The sequence below is a fragment of the Haliotis cracherodii genome, unplaced genomic scaffold (genome assembly GCF_022045235.1).
Source record: "Haliotis cracherodii isolate W230 unplaced genomic scaffold, xgHalCrac1.p SCAF_23, whole genome shotgun sequence".
In the NCBI taxonomy this organism is placed as follows: Eukaryota; Metazoa; Mollusca; class Gastropoda; order Lepetellida; family Haliotidae; genus Haliotis; species Haliotis cracherodii.
This window is the reverse complement of record NW_027266279.1, coordinates 1,280,162-1,289,717: the sequence shown is the minus strand read 5'-3', so window position 1 is coordinate 1,289,717 and position 9,556 is coordinate 1,280,162. Positions and strand designations below refer to the sequence as shown.

Here is a 9,556-nt window from a genome sequence, read left to right as displayed (position 1 = left end):
GTCGCATCCATATGAATGCCAAGTTTTGATCAAATACATTGAATGGTTTTCGAATTCTGCCCCAGAAACGAACCTCATCCCCAATTGAGTCTATGTCCAACTTCATTCCATAAAAATTTAAAAAAATAAAAATTAGAAAAATCCCAAAATATCAAAAGGCAACACTTCAGTATGTGCCTGATAGCTTTGCCAAGTTTCGATCAAATACACTGAATGGTTTTTGAATTCTGCCCCGGAAACGAACCCCATCCCCAATTGAGTCTATGTCCAACGTCATTCCATAAAAAAAAAATTATTTTTTTTTTAGAAAAATCCCAAAATACCAAAAGGCACCACTTCAGTATGTGCCTGATAGATTTGCCAAGTTTCGATCAAATACACTGAATGGTTTGGGAATCCTTCCCCTGGAAAAGGAAATGATTACGGATGGACAGACAGACTGGCTGATCGCTATATCACCCCGTATTATATGCCGGTGGGGGGGGGGGGGGGGGGGGGGGTAAAAAGTAAGTGTATGACCTGTTGCCAACTTCTATCCCTGCCCTAAGGAAGAGTTTGGCCATTAACAATTTTTTTGTCTGGCTATGACATTGACCTTTGACATAGCAGATCAATGTGTTATTCCAAAGATGTCCAAGCAATGCATGGTTTCATCCGATAACTGTGGCTATCAAACTGAGGCAAAATATTGGAAAATCCCCATTTACACACCTGGCTAAAGAAACATAAACAACAAACAAATTATCAATTTCTTTTATTTATATGCCTATATCACACACTGAACATTGTTCACATGATGGTTCCTGATGCAGTATGCAATTTCCTCCTATTCTTCAATACTCATAACAGAGTGGGATAACTGTTCGCTTGAAAGCATAAGCAGACCATGCTCACCAGTTCAGAGTTACTTGCCCTCAAATATCCTTTCCCTTCTATATTGCCATGGAAAAACAGGAACCAGGATGAGGGGAGGCCAGATCGGCTCTATCCCTGTTGCATTGTGTTAGTAGAATTGTGAACATTCTATTTGGTGTTTGGGTCCACATTTATAGACAAGTAGTCGCAAACATCATTCCTTTCAAGTGATTACCACATGGCCAAAGACAATAATTTCTTCAACGTCCTTGAAGGGTCCCACTCCGACTTGGCATTGGTTGGTCTTCTCACATTAGCCAGACCAGCCTTTGTGAGTGTGTCCCAGTGTCAATTGGGATATAACTTCTTGGTAGGCCCCCATTGAAATAACAGGATTCTCCTCATCACTGTCTGCCTATCACTTCTGATATCTGGAAGGGTCCTTCCAGACTGTCAACCAGTCATCCGGGTATCTCAAGCTGGACTTCAGTTTCTGCAAAATTATGTATAAAGATTGTAGCAATAGAAAAGAATTGTTGCAACATGTACTTACAGATAAAAGGCAGCAAATTCACTTAATTTATCATCTTTGAGTTTTGTTATATACCAAACATTTGAGATATATATTGTTCCATGCTGATGAGTTGAAACAATCATTAACTGACATCTCTTAAAAATGCTTCCCATACAAGCCAAAGTAATAGATGAGGTAGCAAGTGGGCTCATTGATCGCTCGTAATCGTACCCAATAACGTGGGATGTTGTCCATAACAGTCATCATCGGTGCGTCTGGATCGAGCTCATAACATTACTCACTGGTTTGCCTAGTTGGGATTTGAGATTTGATTATTTATAATCCTTGTCATTTAGCTGAAGTATTGTTGGATGTGGTGTTAAATGAGTGAAATGGGAAGAGAGCCCGAAGTGATGCAGGTCTTACATGTTTACCACTTTGATGAAACCCACAAGCAAGTGTATGATGCTACCCTCGATTCAAACCCACGACCATTGGTTTCTGTCAAGCCCAAGAGATGCAACTATGCACAGCAAGTTGTGGTGCCTTTGATAATTAGGCCATCCATGCCAACAGGTGATAAAGAACAAGCAAACTGAAAAAATATTTGCAGAATAGCTACATGAACATGATGAACCAAACAGAATAATTTCAAATATTTACCACTCACTGCTACTCTTCTCTTGTTCCTCATTGCTTCCCTTTTTCCATTGATGCTGTGCAGATGACTGACTCATTCATTCATCCAGACATTCTGCAAAAATAAGTAGCATTCACATTACAGAATTATCCAAACTGTACATGCTGTACATTGAATTCAATTGAAAAGGCCCCAGTTGAGTTTCCAACTTAGAACTGTCCTTATTAAAATATTTCATCCCAAACATTCAGAGATAAAACATAATCCCATATTTAACAACTGTCAAACAATTATTGGGTCATTCAACATACACTTTACATAGGGAATCACTTGTTGCAAAAAAGATCCTCGCCAAGGTCAGAGTCATTCCATGAAATATTGAATTATTTAGTTATGAAGCTTATACAAAACAAGGACATAACAGTGTAATTATAAAAATATGTTAAGCGTAAAAAAAGTAAAGTCTTTGGTGGCCATTATTGTAAATTATAGTCTGTATTAGCATCCCACAAAAGTTTAGAGTTAATAATCGTTCCTAGATCTTTGTACATTTCTTCATTATCTATAAAAAGCGGATCTAATTTGGATCATCTTGTTTTGACCACAAATCCATTACGCCCCTTATGCAAATCCTTGTCGTCATAACAAACAGTTGACCATAATACTAAAAAAAGGACCCTTGGCGTTTACGGTAAAGCATGTAGAGCAGGAAAATATCAAAATCAATCCGTTCCATAAGATCTCTGCACGGAAATCATAAGGTCACGAAGCCCTGCTACGTACCTGGCATCCGCATTTGCTGCCAATCGCCTTTCCAAATACTGTTGACTTCCGCGTTGTGGATGGCTCAGAGGAACTTCGGCCGGCATTTCCGTGGTGGAGGTGAATGAGAACAATGTATCGATACACGAGGTAAGCTTATCGTAATCAAGCATGACAGTGTATATCGATACACGAGGTTTGTTTACGTCCATGTTCTAAAATGGCGCCCTGGACCGCAGGGGAATATGGGTAAATTGGCTTGTTCCGGAGGCGTGTTCAGGAGGGCGGGCGCTCGTGATAACACGCGAGCGCGCGCTGTTGAACACGGCTTACCGCGCGAGCGCACGGGAGTACTCGCGATCGAGCCCGAGAGGTAGCTCCCTCGAAATCCAAGATGGCGTCGCACATTCAACAAATGTTTGCCTTTGGCGAGAATGGAACCGATGTCAATAGAATAATCTTTTAGACTAGATCTACCATCAAAAAGTTATTTTTGCATTTTCAATATATTGACCCGTGATGATCAGGGAAGACAATAGGTCTTCCGCAACCCATATGTTTGCCGTAAGGATCGAGTAATAAGACTCGCTGACTTGAGTGATGCATGTCATCGTATCCCCATTGCACAGACCGATGCTCATGTCGATTGCTGGATTGTCTGGTCCAGCACAGGGACATGTAACTAATAATCAAAGTATGAAGCCATCAAACTTGTGATGAAATTAAATGTGTGAATCTATGACACTTGTGGACAGGGCTGTTTTGATTCCCGGTGACGCCATTTTGGATGCTGTGCCGCGAGAGCGAGTACGCGCCTCTCGTTCAGAAAGGCATGATATTGCCTCACTGTACTCTCCCGCGGTCGCTCGCCCTCCTGAACACGCCTCTGGTTAACACAAAGCTGGGCCCCCGTCTCTAATATCACAATATTGTTTGGCGCAAGTTGGCGATGCGCATAGGGAGCCCGGAACCAGTTTAACACGACATAAGCTGGTTCCCGGCTCTCTATGCGCGTCGTCAACTTGCGCCAAGTTATATTAAAGACGAGGCCCAGCTTATACACTGAAAACGATCGGTCATTTCGTCAAAATTGGCCAAATATTGAGATTGCAGCTGAGGTAATGCTGGCAGCTGAAGTGACACATTAAGGTAAGGAATATGTGAATATTACAATGATCACGTATTAAAGTAATTTACCACATGTAAGCCTGTCACATGTGACACATTAACTTTCATAGCCAACATGTAAGTAAATGTATCAGGATATAATTATATTTTTTAATATAACAAGTAGCCTGTCTATCATATGTTAGTATTTGCTTATGTATATAATGAAGACATATGTTTACTTTAACTGGATAATTTGTATGCTAATGTGACTCACTGTCTTATTTCATATACTCCCTTTACTCTGTGAGATGATTAATAGCCTCAACATATTTTTCCAGATGTGAAGAATCAAGAACAGCTTTAATGACAGGGAAGTTTTGCATCAGAGATCATCGTGATGTGGAAGATAAGACATTTTAAGGGTATGAACATTTTCACTTGAACTAGCTGAACAATAACCATGATGACAACTTTATCATGGGGGAATTTTGGGTGGTGGGGTAGCCTAGTGGTTGAAGCGTTCACTCTTCGTGCTGAAGACCCATGCAGGTTTGATTCCTGCCACATAGCTGCGATATTGCTGAGTGTGGCGTTAAACATCAAACAAAGCTAACAGCCGCATACATACTCACATGGGGATTCCAGGTTGAAGTTAGTCCCCATCAACATGATCAACCTATGCTAGTTGTAAGAGATAACTTAATGGATCGGCTGATCAGGCTCGCTGACTTGGTTGATCCATGTCATTGTATCCCAATTGTGTGGATGGATGCTCATGATGTCAATCACTGGATAGTCTGGTCCAGACTTGATTATTTACAGACCACCGTCATTTAGCTGGAATATGGCTGAGTGCAGAGTTAAACAACAAACACCAACATGATTCTACAACCTGCTCTTGTGGATACCATTTTGAGGATCCTACACATAACTTCTTTTCGGGTCTTAACTATTGCAATATGTTCTACTACATGTGTTTTAAACATATATTTTTTTCATTGGCTTATCTAAATGATGCTCAAATACAAAATAATTAATAATATAATACTAATTCTATACTATTGCAAACTATCAGTTGAGCAATAATGTAATCATCTGATTATAATTAGATAATGAAGGAGAAGTCCATATTGATTAAATCTATTCTGAGATAAATGCATGTATTGATTGATTTATTTCAATGTTTTCCTGTACATAATTTTCAACAATTCCATATAAAGCTTTCTTATATCCATGCTGTATAGGTGCCACACATGCGGGATAGGTCATTTCACATGAATCATTTTTATGTGAATTTAAATCACTAATATCCATGCTGTATAATAATAATACCTATTATTTCTAATAATAGCATAATTTGTCACACACATATAAGTAATGAATGGTATTTTTATAACAGGTGCCACACATGCGGGATAGGTCATTTCACATGAATCATTTTTATGTGAATTTAAATCACTACAAGCTGATCTGAGTCCTGAAAGGATATGCCTTCGATTCTGTGAAAATGGAAATGCTTAAACATCTCCCAATATTAACCATGCTATTACAGAATCTGTTCACTTGTTTGTGTATGTAAAATATTTTTGAACCATTACATCCATCTAATGATTGTTTGTATGTGTGATGTGCCAGTAGAGGTATATATGTACAAGCATGTGCATACGCGTATAAAAAATATGTATGTTTGGCTAGGTACCAGTATAGGAATTAGTTGTTTTGTGCGACTTGTATATTAGCATCATCATAGTTTCAACAGACAGTTTATGTATATCAAATGTTAAATGTCTTTGAAGGGAGAATTGCATATCAAAACTGACATTATTTTATTACTTATGAGTAGAACTTTTTAAGTATCTGGCAAGATACATTTCCTTGGTCCACAGAAACATGTTACTAGTAAACTGTAAACTGACTTGTCAGTGTGGTTGGAAACTAACTAAGCTGTCACTACTCAATTAAGTAATTAACAGATAATTGCAAGTGATAATACCCACCTGACACTAATTGCCCTGTTAATCCCTAATCCACCATGAGTTGACATTGAGTTCATCTTGCTAATGAGCTGTTGTGAGCGTAACAAGATGATAAACATCAAAGGTGGGGCAGGCTTTGATCAAGTGTTCTGTAGAAGAGATTATGTCATTTGTTTAATGTTTATTTAGGATTAGCTACATCCCTTGATCCTACCAAGACCATACTTGAGATTATCAGACAGTTTTTCTGGATACAACCTGATGTCTCAACTGTATTGGATTCTGCCTTGTAGCAAACTATGTGTGTGACAAGGACTTTGACCACTCTGTGCAGATGCATAACAATGCACTTGGGGTATGATTCAATTGGGGTATGATTCAATTATGTCACACAAGTCAAAGATGGGTTCCACTGTATTTAGAAACAGACGATAGATGCAATACTGTGTAACTTTATAACAATCAAACGAGTATTCAAATAGGAATACACATATTTTTACAATGACCCTTGAAAAGTTCCAAAACCAAATAGAACTACTTAAATAATGATTACACTTGACCAATATATTTGGCAGTTTTTCCCGTTATTGTTAATCTTAATTAAAGATAGGATAAATGATAAAAATATGATAATGATTTTACTCATGACTAATCATGGGCAGATACAGCTTTTTTTACAGCTACAGTATTTATTGTCTTTGGTGGTAATTTATACAGAAATAAAGATTTATTTTCGAAATAAAAAGGGGGGTGCGCACCACAGCACCCCCCCTCTGTATCCGCCCATGCTATTGCCAGCAAGGTCCCCAAAATGTAATATACATAGTTTTTAGTCGATTGTTCAGGTGGTTCTTTTCAGTTGATTTTTTTGCATCAGTGTCTATTTTGGCCTACCAATTAATGGTAGATATTAATTATCAATAATAAGTGAGATAATTATTTTCAATGTGGCTCCCATTGCAACTGAAGCAAGGAACGATTCAAATTAAGCCTGATTCAGCTGCTACATTTATATGTTCTTGCTTCTCTAATCAGTAATTCAATCAGTTGTATAGTGACTTGATATTTGGTGAAAATATCTGTTGTATGAAATCCTAATGTTACTTACTTTTGTATTTGAGATGATATTTGTATTTGGTAGCCTAGTGGGTAATGCGTTCTCCCAAGCACTGGGTTCTGTTCCCCACATGGGTACTGTGTGAAAAGCCCATTTCTGGTGTCCCCGCAGATATATTGCTGGAATATTGCTAAAAGCTGTGTGAAACTATACTAACTTGCACACTCATTATATAATATTTTGAGATCACTTACATGACTTGTGTGATTGAAAGTTTTGATAATTATGAATACCGTATTCGACAGAATAAGCGCCCAGGCGCTCTCAAAATTTTGTGCTTTATGCTGGCAGCCTGAAATGTTAATGTACGACAAATATATTTTTCCAGAATGAAATTCCCCATAATTAAGGGTGCATATCACACACGAATGTGTATTATATGCAAATAAATAAGCGTTGTATACATTGATCAATTGGAAAGGGTGCTAATTGGGATTGTTAACTAGCCAATATATTAGCAAATATTCCCGTGGGCGCTTATTAGAGCGAGGCACTTATTACATCAAATACGGTAGTTCTGTTTTTATGTATAAGAACCTATTTTATGCAATTTGCATTGCCTTGTTTACCCTTCCTTATGTTTTGATGTAATGCAAACATTTGAGAAAAATTCAGGGGAGCCTGCCTTATGGCACTACAGGAATTGTTTTCAGAAGATCAATTACAATTTTGTATTTTCTGTAAAATTTACTGTTTGCTATGGCTTTTTTACATTGGTTAACATGGTTTGGTTAACAGTTGCTTGATAAACTGTCATTACCTTACTCATTGAGAAACCAACTTTTTACCCTTTGTCAATATATGTGTGTTTCTTATATTTTTAATAACAAGATTTTAAAGATGTTATAAATTGTTTCAGGCACCTGGATTTCACAATGACACCAAATCAGACAAGTCATACAAAGGACTCTCAGGGTGATGAATAATCCTCCCCAGAACAACTAGCAGGTTCACCTCAGAAAGTGATGATTCTGAATGAATAATGCCACATCAGTGTGATTCTGTAGGTTGTTTTATTACGACATTAATCAAGTCTAAAGGAATTAATACCACAGCAGTGAGACTATGTTTATGTGGTGTACACTGACGCTGACTATACACATCTGAATGACTTTTGTGGTTTACTGCACAAACATAATTGACTTTAGATATTCTTCTCCCTTGAAATTCTTCTGAGATTTGACCGATTTGTTTATTTAGAAAATGGCATTGAAGCATCTGTTTCTGTTTTTGAATGTTCTTGCAAACACCTTTGGTTACTGAACCAATGAAATGTCATAAAATCAATAAATATGATTTGTTATCTTAACAACTTTTTTTGTTTTGCTTCTTTAAAGAAATATGATATTGATCATTCATAACATAGGTGCTAACATATATCAAATATACTAATGCCCTGAATGTTTTCCTACAATTAATACAGCTCACTGAATGAAGTTTTTAGTTCCATGTCAGTAGAAAAATTACATTGATATTTTTATGTACCGGTACTTTATTAGGTGTTTTCTGTGGATGCACCCATTTGGGTTAATGATATTCTGTTTCAAACTTCAATGAAACTCGTCTGTCAAGATGTAACAAGTACTGATACAGTTCCAAAATAATCTTTTAATCTCACCAGGAACAAATGCCCAAGTGAGCACATAGCCAATGACTTTCATTTGTTTTGTCAGAGTGAATATGGTGTTATGTCACTTTATGAGCAAAATTCCAACAATATAATGATGGGTGACACCAAGCAATGTACCGATGTGGTGAATCGAGCGCTTCAACCACGAGAAGCTAGAACAAACTGGGAATATGAAGATGAAATGTAAGGATACCATCATACCAGGACTGAATGCTTTTCATTTAATACGCTGAACATCTAAAATGAAATATATATGAATTTGAAAAATGTTTTCACCAAAAGTACCTGCCCATAGATCTCAACTTTAAGGGGATATTTACAACCCAAATAACACAGAATATACACTACAGCTATCTACTATGCCCAGGCTAACATTATTTACTAGGAGAAAGACATCTCGAAAAATTGCATCCGGATACCTGCCGGATACCTGCCGGATACCTTCAGCAATGTTCAATTTTCATGGTTAGTTTCCAATATATTTTTAGGTGTTTCACACTTAATTGAACAAAATGCACCCCCCAAATTGTGACATGTTTTGGGAAACTCAGAATGAGGTATCCGGTGCCGGATCCCTCGACACCCAGATTGAGGTATCCGGTGAGGTATCCGGTGCCGGATACCCGGATTCCAGGTGACATACTTTCAGGTGAGGTGTCCATGCCGGATACCACAGATCTGGTATCCGGCAAGGTTTCTGCCACCGGATACCCGGACGCGTTTTGGGTGAGTGTCCGGTGGTATCCGGCAGGTATCCGGATACCGGAAACTGCATTTTTTTTGCTGTGATCACCTGTATAATTCACTGGCCAACCAAATACTAGCTAATCACAAATAACCTTATCCTGATAGTTACATAAATAATCATGCCACAGCATAATATTCGGTCTGACAGGTACGGGTATTTTCTGTTCCCCAAACTTACACCTTCCTGATTCCAGGACCAAAATGT

At 37.9% G+C, this 9,556-nt stretch overlaps 2 long non-coding RNA genes across 2 annotated transcripts; one reads left to right on the top strand and one right to left on the bottom strand.

Annotated features, from left to right (window-relative positions):
• Nucleotides 1-692: 692 nt before the first annotated feature.
• Nucleotides 693-2,995, bottom strand: LOC139471786 (uncharacterized). The gene is made up of 3 exons (XR_011653865.1): nt 2,793-2,995; nt 2,033-2,123; nt 693-1,348 (listed from the first exon to the last, which is right to left on the bottom strand). It is a non-coding gene; the product is annotated as an uncharacterized lncRNA (long non-coding RNA).
• An 803-nt stretch (nt 2,996-3,798) lies between these two features.
• Nucleotides 3,799-8,932, top strand: LOC139471768 (uncharacterized). Its single transcript, XR_011653864.1, has 3 exons — nt 3,799-3,920; nt 4,220-4,303; nt 7,834-8,932. It is a non-coding gene; the product is annotated as an uncharacterized lncRNA (long non-coding RNA).
• Nucleotides 8,933-9,556: the final 624 nt, after the last annotated feature.